A 14147-nucleotide genomic window follows, 5' to 3' on the forward strand; every position below is an offset into this window, starting at 1 on the left:
GTAGAAGTGTTCCATGACATTACCAAAATTATCATCACGGAAGTGTCCACTTCCATGACGATAAATCACGCATCACAGAAGTGCTTTCGTCAAGGGTGACCGACACGTGGCATCCACCGTAACGAAACGCCGTTAAGCTATTGGGTCTGGTTTTGGATAACCCGTTAACAGCCGGGACCAATGGGAAATTTCCACGTGTAAAATTCTGATTGGTCGAAGGGAACACCTGTCAGCTCGTTAGTGGTCCAGATGTCGCCCGTCCATTGGAGGAGACATGCCTATGATATGTCAACACGTGGCTGGGCCCAATAGAGGCCCATGTAGGTTAAAAAGGCCGGCCCAGTCAAAGTCCCGTAGTACTTACTCAGGTACTAGTGGGCCATCCCAATAACGGCTTGCTTAATAAAGGCCCATTTACGACCCGAAGCCAGATCTGGCCCGTTAATTGTTCGAATATTTGGGCCCATTTACAGCCTGAAGCCAGATCTGGCCCGTTAATTGTTCGCCGAATATTTGGGCCCAATTATAGCCTAATGACTTTTGGCCTGTTAGAGGCCCGATGTAGACATGGGCCCATTTCAGCCTGGTGTGACTTTCGGCCTGGGAATGGCCCATGCTGCCCATGGGCCATATATGGTGCGATGGGACATCGGGCCCACTAACGGCCCATGATAAAGGTGGCAACAGTTAAGCCCAATGTGACTTTGGGCCTGTTAAAGGCCTGCCGCATAATTCGGCCCATTGATGCATGTACTAAGCTTTCGGCCTCTTAAAGGCCCATGATATCAGTGGGCCAACTAAGGCCTGAGATATGTTTCGGCCTGGTAACGGCCCGTGATATAGCTGGGCCCCAAAAGGCCCAGTCTACATTTCAGCGTGCTGAAGGCCCATCGACGACTAGTGAAAACTGAGGACTAACATGCATTTCGGCCTGCTAAAGGCCCATGGTTTCATCTAGGCCGTAATAGGCCAGTACAATATTCAACCTGTTAATGGCCCAACGCTACTTGGGCCAAACTAAGCGTTGGGTCCACAAAAGGCCCAACTAAAATATAGGCCGATGTAAGTTGTGGGCCTGGAGCAAAGTGTGAAGGCCCCAATCATTCAGGCCCAAGAAAGATGCAGGCCGGCCCAATTGTGGCCCGCTAAAAACCAGGACCGTTAGAGGCGAATGTTTCGGCCCGGTCGACTACGGCAATTTTTTTTTCAGACAGCGAATGATGGCAGTGACTAGTAGGAATTGAGAACAAACCTACTCTATACAATAAAGAAATTACAGCATAGTAACTAAGAATAAAAAGACATTATACAATAAAGGATTTATGGTATATTACATCCACTGGGCATCGAAGTTCATCACCAGTGATCATAAAGCGCAACAAAGAAGTAGATTACAAAAACTGGGCACCATTGCAGCATAACAAAATAATACGGAACCGAGACCACTTCCAAGACAGTTTAAGAAAGGTTAGCCTTGCGCGGGAACTGCTGCGCAAGCTGCTGAGCAAGGGTGTGAGACCGGCCTAGCATGTCGGTCATAGCTTCCAGGTGTAGCTATTTAGCGATGAGGTTCTCATTGGTGTTCTCCGCAATCTTTCTTAGAGATAGGACTTCAGTTCAAAGTTGAGTTGCAGAATACCTTTTTGCTAGAACTTGGGACTAAAGAAGTCGAACTGGTTCAGACAATGAATTCTGTGAGATTGTCTGACTGCTAGTCTCAAGTAACTTGAACACTGCATCAAGAAAAGACTTTGGGGTTGTCTCGCTATCTTCAAGATGTTTTGCCTTCTTTGCTGCAATATATGTTGGGTTTGTCTCACAACCTTCAGCAGACTTGTGCATGCCATCAGGCATATCACCCTGAAACAAAGCAGAGAGATGACATGTTTTGCACGTGTATAAACAAAGATGATAACTGTGCTGTCAATTCCATCCAATTTCAAACTAGAAAATAAAGAGTAAGTTCAAAATATCAATAACATAATTTGGCATTGTTCATAATGCGGGGAGCTTCACCACACTACTGGATTACCATGTCAACATAACAAGCATAGATGAAGGGCAAAGAAAATCATTGTATCTATTTTGGTTAATGTGCATGGCATGTTGTTCATATCATCAGCCACATCAATAAGATAAAATAGGAGATGACAAGGTGCAAACATGGGCTGCTTCACCACACACTGGATTATAGATCCACAAAAACAAGCATACATATAGGGAGTATTGAGTAATGTGCATGGTATGAATAAGGAATTTGGTTTTACAAGTAAAACTTAGAACTTATGGTTCTTGCAAACATGCATTTTGGTAGAAACAACAAACTAAACAACACTAAACGATAGGGAGTATGAGCAAATTAAATAATAGTTGAGGATAAAGGCTTTAGAAGGACCGACTTACATTAACAGTTAACACCGGCTTTATAATGCCCTTCTCCATGTCAAGGGAAGGATAACTCAAGAATTTCAGCACAAAATCTTCTTCATAAGCATTGCATGTACTCTACATTTTGTAGAGAATAATTATAGATATGATAATACTGGAAGGGATAGAGGATAATGAAGGTAAGATGCAGATTGATGCTACATAATTAACTACCAATCCCTGGAAGTACAAGCATTACATGACAAAATGTACTGACAAGAGCAATGGGCTACACTTATGCACTGGCATTGTCTGTGTATTCTACTTTTTGGTAAGATTAAATATAGATTTGATCTTTTTTAGTAAATGGTGGGCGAGGGAGATAAGATGCAGAATGCTACACAATGAACCAATCCCTCTTCCCATAGTACAAGAGTGTTTTGAACACTGGTGTACTGTACAAAACATTCTTATATTATGGGACGGGTGGAGTAGCTGTTAATGTAAGTACAGTGATAGACAACGTTCAGTCCTTACAAGAGGACTGCAGAGCTAAACCTCTTCAAAAGCATTGGGTTGATTCTAAATTTATGTAAGAGTCCATACAGATCTTATAATGTCCACCAAATGGACGATAACGAGGCTAACATGTGCAGTGATGCTACATAATCAAACAACTATGAAAGTAAGTATGGTCATACAGGGCAAGAAGTACTCACAAGAGCAATGCAGTGTGCAGTATAGTTGCGAGATTCTGTGGTCCCTTGAGAATGAATGTTCTTCTGCTAACTGTTTTTGTACAAGTGAGATGTTAAGGCAAATGCAGAAATGTAGTTCAAATTGTGATGTGATATCATAGACAGTACCTTACGCTGCAGCAGAGACCAATGTGTAATAAGATTATTCATGTCACCGTCGGATAAATGTAGCACCGGAGACTTTACAGAAATTTCATTTAGAGGCTTGCCATCGAAGTGCGCTTGCCTCAGGTAGGAACGATACTTCATCAATGAGTGCTTGAAAAGCGCAACCAACCCCTTGCTCATCTTCATAATCTAGTTTGGTCCTGGCCTATTTAAAAGAAGGAAATCTTGTGTCTTCTGTCACCAAAAACATATGCAGTAATGACCATGAATAACATTAATACATTACTTACGCGTAAGTTGTGGAGGAAGACTGGAAATTGTTCTATGTCTATGGTATAATCTTTCCATGAAGGAAAGGTGCGCACAAAGTTCCTGACAACAATATAAGATTCGTCTTCTAAACTGGTAAGAAATGGAACAGGGGTCCTATTTGCTGCAATTGGGGCTCTCTCTGGTTCGAAAAGGGATTTGGCAACTGGATTTGGTGTACTCTTTGCTGGAATGGGGGTTTTGCGTCGTAGAGCTGGTGCTATGTCAACTGGCATAATCATAATGTTTGCTGCAGTTGGGGTCTGCTGAGTTGGGGCATCAGAAATGACCAGTGTAGTAGAGCTAGAGTCTGCTAGAGTTGGGGTGTGATAACCCACAAGTGTAGGGGATCGCAACAGCTTTCGAGGGTAAAATATTCAACCCAAATTTATTGATTCGACACAAGGGGAGCCGAAGAATATTCTTGAGTATTAGCAGTTGAGTTGTCAATTCAACCACACCTGGATAACTTAGTATCTACAACAAGGTATTTAGTAGCAAAGTAGTATGATAGTAATGGTAATAGTGGTAAAAGGTAAAGATAGTAATAACAATATTTTTGGTGTTTTGTAGTGATTGTAACAGTAGCAACGGAAAAGTAAATAAGCGAAGAACAATATGTGAAAAGCTCATAGGCAATGGATCAGTGATGGATAATTATGCCGGATGCGATTCCTCATGTAATAACTATAACATAGGGTGACACAGAACTAGCTCCAGTTCATCAATGTAATGTAGGCATGTATTCCGTAAATAGTCATACGTGCTTATGGAAAAGAACTTGCATGACATCTTTTGTCCTACCCTCCCATGGCAGCGGGGTCCTAACGGAAACTAAGGGATATTAAGGCCTCCTTTTAATAGAGAACCGGACCAAAGCATTAACACATAGTAAATACACGAACTCCTCAAACTACGGTCATCACCAAGAAGTATCCCGATTATTGTCACTTCGGGGTTGTCGGATCATAACACATAATAGGTGACTATAGACTTGCAAGATAGGATCAAGAACACACATATATTGATGAAAACATAATAGGTTCAGATCTGAAATCATGGCACTCGGGCCCTAGTGACAAGCATTAAGCATAGCAAAGTCATAGCAACATCAATCTCAGAACATAGTGGATACTAGGGATCAAACCCTAACAAAACTAACTTGATTACATGATAAATCTCATCCAACCCATCACCATCCAGCAAGCCTACGATGGAATTACTCACGCACGGCGGTGAGCATCATGAAATTGGTGATGGAGGATGGTTGATGATGACGACGACGAACCCCCCTCTCCGGAGCACCGAACGGACTCCAGATCAGCCCTCCCGAGAGAGATTAGTGCTTTGCGGCGGCTCCGTGTCGTAAAACGCGATGAAACTTTCTCCCTGATTTTTTTCTCTGCGAGACGGAAGATATAGAGTTGGAGTTGAGGTCGGTGGAGGTCTAGGGGGGCCACGAGATAGGGGGCGCGCCCTACAGGGGGGGCTGTCTCGTGGACAGGCCCTGGGCCCCATGGTGTATTTCTTTCGCCCAAAAATGCTTATTAATTCCAAAAAGTGCCTCTGTGGATTTTCAGGACATTCCGCGAACTTTTCTTTTCTACACATAAAACAACATCATGGCAGTTCTGCTGAAAACAGCGTCAGTCCGGGTTAGTTTCATTCAAATCATGCAAGTTAGAGTCCAAAACAAGGGCAAAAGTGTTTGGAAAAGTAGATACGTTGGAGACGTATCAACTCCCCCAAGCTTAAACCTTTGCTTGTCCTCAAGCAATTCAGTTGATAAACTGAAAGTGATAAAGAAAAACTTTTACAAACTCTGTTTGCTCTTGTTGTTGTAAACATGAAAAGCCAGCATTCAAGTTTCAGCAAATATTATGAACTAACCATACTCACAATAACACTTGGGTCTCATAATTACTCATATCAATAGCATAATCAACTAGCGAGCCATAATAATAAAACTCCGATGACAACACTTTCTCAAAACAATCATAACATGATATAACAAGATGGTATCTCGCTAGCCCTTTCTGAGACCGCAAAACATAAATGCAGAACACCTTTAAAGATCAAGGACTGACTAAACATTGTAATTCATGGTAAAAAAGATCCAGTCAAGTCACACCCAATATAAACCAATAATAATACACGCAATTGACAGTGTGCTCTTCAGCGGGTGCTTTTTAATAAGAGGTGATGACTCAACATAAAAATAAATAGATAGGCCCTTCGCAGAGGGAAGCAGGGATTTGTAGAGGTGCCAGAGCTCGATTTGAAAATAGAGATTGAATAACATTTTGAGCGGCATACTTTTGCTGTCAACGCAACAACTATGAGATGGCTATATCTTCCATACTACATGCATTATAGGCAGTTCCCACGCAGAATGGTAAAAGTTTATACTCCCCCAACCACCAACAAGCATCAATCCATGGCTTGCTCGAAACAACGAGTGCCTCCAACTAACAACAGCCCTGGGGGAGTTTTGTTTAATTATTTTGATTTGCTTTGATCTTTTTGGATCAAGGGACTGGGCATCCCGGTTATACCGACCCTTTCTCGTGAATGAGGAGCGGAGTCCACTCCTCTGAGAATAACCCACCTAGCATGGAAGATATAGGCAACCCTAGTTGTAACATGAGCTGCTCGAGCATACAAAATAGAATTTCATTTGAAGGTTTAGAGTTTGGCACATACAAATTTACTTGGAATGGCAGGTAAATACCGCATATAGGAAGGTATAGTGGACTCATATGGAACAACTTTGGGGTTTAAGGAGTTTGATGCACAAGCAGTATTCCCGCTTAGTACAGGTGAAGGCTAGCAAAAGACTGGGAAGTGACCAACTAAGAGAGCGACAGCATTCATAAGCATGCATTAAAACTAATTCACACCGAGTACAAACATGAGTAGGATATAATCCACCATGAACATAAATATCGTGAAGGCTATGTTGATTTTGTTTCAACTACATGCGTGAACATGTGCCAAGTCGAGTCACTCAATTTATTCAAAGGAGGATACCATCCCATCATACCACATCATAATCATTCTAATAGCATGTTGGCACGCAAGGTAAACCATTATAACTCAAAGCTAATCAAGAATGGCACAAGCAACTATAATCTCTAAATGTCATTGCAAATATGTTTACTTCATAATAAGCTGACTCAGAAACGATGAACTCATCATATTTACAAAAACAAGAGAGGTCGAGTTCATACCAGCTTTTCTCATCTCAATAAATCCATCATATGTCGTCATTATTGCCTTTCACTTGCACGACCGAACGATGTGTATAATAATAAGAGTGCACGTGCATTGGACTAAGCTGGAATCTGCAAGCATTCAACTCAAAAGAGAAGACAAGTAATATGGGCTCTAAATTGAATAAACAATCATGCATATGAGAGCCACTAAGCATTTTCAATAAGGTCTTCTCGACCCCCAAAGGAAAGAAAAGAAAATAAAACTATTTACACGGGAAAGCTCCCAACAAGTAAAAAGAAGAACGAGAAATCTTTTTGGGTTTTCATTTTAATTGCACTACAAGCATGGGAATTAAACTAACTATTTTTTTGTTTTTTCTCAAGGTTTATTAAACACACAAGAAGAAAACTAGAAAAAGGAATTTAAACTAGCATGGATAATACAATGAAAGAGTATGAGCACCGACGACTAGTGTGTGAACATGAATGTAAAGTCGGTGAGAAATACGTACTCCCCCAAGCTTAGGCTTTTGGCCTAAGTTGGTCTAATACCAGGGTCCGCCACTACTCTCCTCGGTGTAATGAGAGGTGTAATCAGGATACCAATGGCTGGTCATCTCCGGACCCCACTGGACAGATGATGCACGATAAGGGTCCAGTTCAGGTTCCGGCTCAGGTTCAGGTTCTGGAGTAAAAGCTTGAGCTCGATGATTGTTCACCACTTCCGGTGTGATGAGAAAATTTTCTGCAAGCAAATCAAACAACAAAGGAGTAGGCAAAATAATAATCTCAAAGTGTTTCTTATTGAATCTAAGTTTATACAAGAGCATCCTATCTTCGTTGTCAACAATAAACTTGTGTGCTACCATGCTCTTGTAATCTAAAATGTGAGGAGGCAATATTGTCTCCTTTTCCTCATGGTGCCTAATGGGTATCTGAAAATGTCTAGCAAGACGTGCAACATAGATACCTCCAAATATGGGTCCTTTTGTACAATTCAGAGCTAGCCATTTAGCAACGACGACACCCATACTAAAGTATTTTCTCCAAGCAAAGCATGTTGAAGAATGATAATATCAGGAACGCTCAAGTTTCCACTATTTCCACGACCAATCAAGCATCTACTAGCAAATATGGCAAAGTAGCGTAAAATAGGGAAGTGTATGCTAGAGACTTTTGCCTCGGAACCCTTCTTTGGCTCCTCTAGGATGATAGTACTAACAACACCCGCCACATCTTCACAATGGGGTTCCTCTAATTCTCCCACATAAGGTATCCTACATACCGCGCAAAAATGACGTAAAGAAATTTCTTTGAACGCATCATATAAATGAAATGATATTGCATGCGGTGACTTCTTAGGATAAAAATAAAAGTTTTGCACGAAAGTATTGGTGAGTAAGAGATACTGATCGATTTGGTCGTTGATGAACCCGGTGAGGCCTACAGTCTCGATTAAAGCATGAAAGTCTTCATGAATTCCAGCCTCTTTCAAGAGATCCTCGCATGGCATTCACACGACCGTACTTCCGCTAAGCGAGGAAGATTATACTTGGCTTTTTCCTTCTCTTTGGCTTGTTTCTCCTGGGAGCTTTGGCTAGAAGAGCCCCTCAAAAGTTTCCTCAACATTTTTCTGAAATTTTCTGAAATTTTTAGTAACTTCAAAGTAAAAGTGCATAAAACTAAACAAGATTGATAGCAACTACTCCTACAAGTGCCTAGAGCCTATATCATGCATTGGAATTGCTTGGGACCTCATAAATTTAACATGCAAGCTCAAGAACAGGGTCACCAAGGCAGCAAGGATTTGCAATGAATAAAGCACTAGAACATAAACTAATTGGACCAATGGAGGAGTCACATACCAAGCAACAATCTCCCAAAGCAGTTTTGTGAATGGAGCTTTGAGCTAAGAGATCAAAAATTGCAGCAAAACGAGCTAGAAATCGGGCTTGAGCTGAATGGGGATTTTTTTGGGTAGAAGATGAAGTGTGTGGGTGCTGGCATAAGTGGAGGGGGGCCACCAGGGGCCCACGAGACAGGGGGGCGCGCCCTATACGGGGGGCGCGCCCTCCACTCTCGTGGCCTGGTGCTTGCCCCTCCTGCAGTAAATTCAGTACCTAAAATCCTCAAATATTCCAGAAAAAATAATACTAAATTTGAAGGGCATTTGGAGCACTTTTATTTTCGGACTATTTTTTATTGCACGGATAAATCAGAAAACAGACGGATAATACTATTTTTGCTTTATTTAATCTGAATAACAGCAAGTAAAAAGAGGGTACAGAAGGTTGTGCCTTCTAGTTTCATCCATCTCGTGATCATCAAAATTAACCCACTAACAAGGTTGATCAAGACTTGTTAACAAACTCATTCCGAATAGCACGGAACCAGAGAAATTTCGAATAACACTAAGTTACCTCAACAGGGATATGAAAATCCCCAACAATAAGAATATCATACTTTTTCTTGACAGTAGGGAGAGGAAATTCAAAACCTCCAAAAATAATAGTTGGAACTTTCTCAATGGTATTTATGCTATGAACTTGGATTTGCTTCCTCGGAAAGTGTATTGTATGCTCATTACCATTAACATGAAAGGTGACATTGCCTTTGTTGCAATCAATAACAGCTCCTGCAGTATTTAAAAAGGGTCTACCAAGAATAATATACATACTATCGTCCTCGGGAATATCAAGAATAACGAAGTCTGTTAAGATAGTAACATTCGCAACAAGAACAGACACATCCTCACAAATGCCGACAGGTACAGCAGTTGATTTGTCAGCCATTTGCAAAGATATTTCAGTAGGTGTCAACTTATTCAATTCAAGTCTATGATACAAGGAAAGAGGCATAACACTAACACCGGCTCCTAGATCACATAAAGCAGTTTTAACATAATTTCTTTTAATAGAGCAAGGTATAGTGGGTACTCCGGGATCACCAAGTTTCTTAGGTATTCCACCCTTAAAGGTATAGTTGGCAAGCATGGTGGAAATCTCAGTTTCAGGTATTTTCCTCTTATTAGTGATGATATCTTTCATATATTTAGCATAAGGGTTTGTTTTAAGCATATCAGTTAAGCGCATGCATAAGAAAATAGGTCTAATCATTTCAGCAAAACGCTCAAAGTCCTCATCATCCTTTGACTTGGATGGTTTATGAGGAAAGGGCATCGGTCTCTGAACCCATGGTTCTCTTTCGCTACCACGCTTCCTAGCAACAAAATCTCTCTTATCATAACGTTGATTCTTTGATTGTGGGTTATCAAGATCAATAGCAGGTTCAATTTCTATATCATTGTTATTACTAGGTTGAGCATCAACATGAACATTATCATTAACGTTATCACTAGGTTCATGTTCGTCACCTGATTGTGTTTTAGCATCAGAGATAGAAATATCATTGGGATTCTCAGGTGTTTCCTCATTAGGTTCACTAGAAGTTTGCAAAGTCCTATCATTCTTCTTTTTCTTCTTCTTAGAAGAATTAGGAGCATCTAGATTATTATTCTGAGAATCTTGTTCAATTCTTTTAGGGCGGCCTTCAGGATACAAAGGTTCCCGAGTCATTCTACCAGTTCTAGTAGCCACTCTAACAGCAAAGTCATTTTTATTATTTAATTCAGCAAGCAATTCATTCTGAGCCTTAAGTACTTGTTCAACTTGAGTAGCAATCATGGAAGCATGTTTACTAGTGAGTTTAAGTTCACCTTTAACTCTAGCTACATAATCATTCAAGCGTACTATCGTATAAGCATTATTCTTCAATTGTCTACCAACATAATCATTGAAATTTGCTTGTCTATTCATGAAATCATCAAATTCATCTAAGCATGGGCTATGAAATTTAGTAGATGGGATTTCATCTTTATCATATCTATAGAGAGAATTTACCTTTACTACCTGTGTCGGGTTATCAAGACAATGGGGTTCTTCAACAGGCGGTATATTAAGACCATGTATTTCTTCAATAGGAGGTAAATTCTTAACATCTTCAGCTTTATTACCTTTTTCTTTCATTGATTTCTTTGCCTCTTGCATATCTTCAGGACTGAGAAATAAAACACCTCTCTTCTTTGGAGTGGGTTTAGGAATAGGCTCAGGAATTGGCTCAATTGGTTCAGGAACTTCTTCAGGAATTGGCTTAGGGAGAGTCCAATTATTTTCATTAGTCAACATATTATTCAATAATATTTCAGCATCGTCGACTGTTCTTTCCGTGAAAACACAACCAGCACAACTATCCAAGTAGTCCTTGGAAGCATCGGTTAGTCCATTATAAAAGATATCAAGTATTTCATTTTCCTTAAGTGGATGATCAGGCAAAGCATTAAGTAATCGGAGAAGCCTCCCCCAAGCTTGTGGGAGGCTCTCTTCTTTGATTTGCACAAAATTATATATTTCCCGCAAGGCAGCTTGTTTCTTATGAGCAGGGAAATATTTAGTAGAGAAGTAATAAATCATATCCTAGGGACTACGCACACAACCATGAGCAAGAGAATTATACCAAGTCTTAGCATCACCCTTTAATGAGAATGAAAATATCTTAAGGATATAAAAATAGCGAGACTTCTCATCATGAGTAAACAGGGTAGCTATACCATTCAACTTGGTAAGATGTGCCACAACAGTTTCAGATTCAAGGCTATAAAAAGGATCAGATTCAACTAAAGTAATAATCTCAGGATCAACAAAGAATTCATAATCCTTATCAGTAACATAGATAGGTGAAGTAGCAAAAGCAGGGTCAGGTTTCATTCTAGCATTAAGAGACTGCTGCTTCCATTTAGCTAATAATTTCTTAAGATCATTTCTATAATTGCAAGCAAAGATTTCCCTAGCAGCTTCTTCATTCATAACATAACCCTTAGGAACAACAGGAAATACATAATCATTGGGAGAACCTTCATCATCACTATCATCAATAATAGCATCTTCAATAATTTCATTCTCCCTAACTCTAGCAAGTTGTTCATCAAGAAATTCACCTAATGGCAAAGTAGTATCACGCACAGAAATAGTTTCATCATGCATAGCAGAAGTGGCATCATCAATAACATGCGACATATCAGAATTCATAGCAGTAGCAGGTTTAGGTGTCGCAAGCCTACTAATAATGGAAGGAGAATCTAGTGCAGAGCTAGATGGCAGTTCCTTACCTCCCCTCGTAGTTGAGGGCAAAATCTTGGTTTTAGCATCTTTCAAGTTCTTCATAGTGATCAACAGATATAAATCCCAAGTGACTCAGAGAATAGAGATATGCTCCCCGGCAATGGTGCCAGAAATTAGTCTTGATAACCCACAAGTGTAGGGGATCGCAACAGCTTTCGAGGGTAAAGTATTCAACCCAAATTTATTGATTCGACACAAGGGGAGCCGAAGAATATTCTTGAGTATTAGCAGTTGAGTTGTCAATTCAACCACACATGGATAACTTAGTATCTGTAGCAAGGTATTTAGTAGCAAAGTAGTATGATAGTAATGGTAACAGTGGTAAAAGGTAAAGATAGTAATAGCAATATTTTTGGTGTTTTGTAGTGATTGTAACAGTAGCAACAGAAAAGTAAATAAGTGAAGAACAATATGTGAAAAGCTCGTAGGCAATGGATCAGTGATGGATAATTATGCCGGATGCGATTTCTCATGTAATAGCTATAACATAGGGTGAGACAAAACTAGCTCCAGTTCATCAATGTAATGTAGGCATGTATTCCGTAAATAGTCATACGTGCTTATGGAAAAGAACTTGCATGACATCTTTTGTCCTACCCTCCCATGGCAGCGGGGTCCTAACGAAAACTAAGGGATATTAAGGCCTCCTTTTAGTAGAGAACCGGACCAAAGCATTAACACATAGTGAATACACGAACTCCTCAAACTACGGTCATCACCGAGAAGTATCCCGATTATTGTCACTTCGGGGTTGTCGGATCATAACACATAATAGGTGACTATAGACTTGCAAGATAGGATCAAGAACACACATATATTGATGAAAACATAATAGGTTCAGATCTGAAATCATGGCACTCGGGCCCTAGTGACAAGCATTAAGCATAGCAAAGTCATAGCAACATCAATCTCAGAACATAGTGGATACTAGGGATCAAACCCTAACAAAACTAACTTGATTACGTGATAAATCTCATCCAACCCATCACCGTCCAGCAAGCCTATGATGGAATTACTCACGCACGGCGGTGAGCATCATGAAATTGGTGATTGAGGATGGTTGATGATGACGACAACGACGAATCCCCCTCTCCGGAGCCCCGAACGGACTCCAGATCAGCCCTTCCGAGAGAGATTAGGGCTTGTCGGCGGCTCCATGTCGTAAAACGCGATGAAACTTTCTCCCTGATTTTTTCTCCGCGAGATGGAAGATATAGAGTTGGAGTTGAGGTCGGTGGAGGTCCAGGGGGCCCACGAGATAGGGGGGCACGCCCTACAGGGGGGCGCCCCCCTGTCTCGTGGACAGGCCCTGGGCCCCCTGGTGTATTTCTTTCGCCCAGAAATTCTTATGAATCCAAAAAGTGCCTTCGTGGATTTTCAGGACATTCCGCGAACTTTTCTTTTCTACACATAAAACAACATCATGGCAGTTATGCTGAAAACAGCGTCAGTCCGGGTTAGTTTCATTCAAATCATGCAAGTTAGAGTCCAAAACAAGGGCAAAAGTGTTTGGAAAAGTAGATACGTTGGAGACGTATCAGGGTGTTTTGTGGGTCGGGTGATATTGCAACTACACCTAATGGGCTATTTGATTTATTAGGTGCCACTACCTTTTCCAAACACTTTGCTTGTGCTCCTCCATGATAAACAATCGCCCTCTTCCTTTTGAATGTCTGATACACAAGAATATCATTTGAATGGATAAATATGGTATGATGACAGATGGAATATGTACTGAAAATGGATAGGCAGGGTGTATTCACATACACGATGTGTAAACTAAGCTAATGGCAGTTCAACAAAGTAGAAGCAATGCAAAGCATCAGTTGTAAGATATGTGCGACCAATATAACCTTGGAAAGTTAGAGAAAGCACCTTGATGGGTGAATAAAATAGGGCATCTTCCTCTAACTCCTCCACTAGGGAGCTAAATTGACTTAGGTCTCCCTCTAGCTCAGAATCACTGTTAGGATCATATTCTGAGCATGAATCTGTATGTGGAGAACGTTTGCATTGCATTGCATCCAGACTTGATTTCAGTCCCTTAATGCCAAGTTTGACAGCCGTGGCATTGTTTTGCTTTATTCTTTTCATGCGCGCAAGCTCATAATCATTATGATGCTGTTCATAATCTGAGATTCATGAAAACATAAAAGTAGTCATATTATCTATGGAATGCATTGCAGATTCAACTCGAAAAGTGTCTCCCTATA

Source organism: Triticum aestivum, chromosome 2B, assembly GCF_018294505.1.
Source record: "Triticum aestivum cultivar Chinese Spring chromosome 2B, IWGSC CS RefSeq v2.1, whole genome shotgun sequence".
Taxonomy (NCBI): domain Eukaryota; kingdom Viridiplantae; phylum Streptophyta; class Magnoliopsida; order Poales; family Poaceae; genus Triticum; species Triticum aestivum.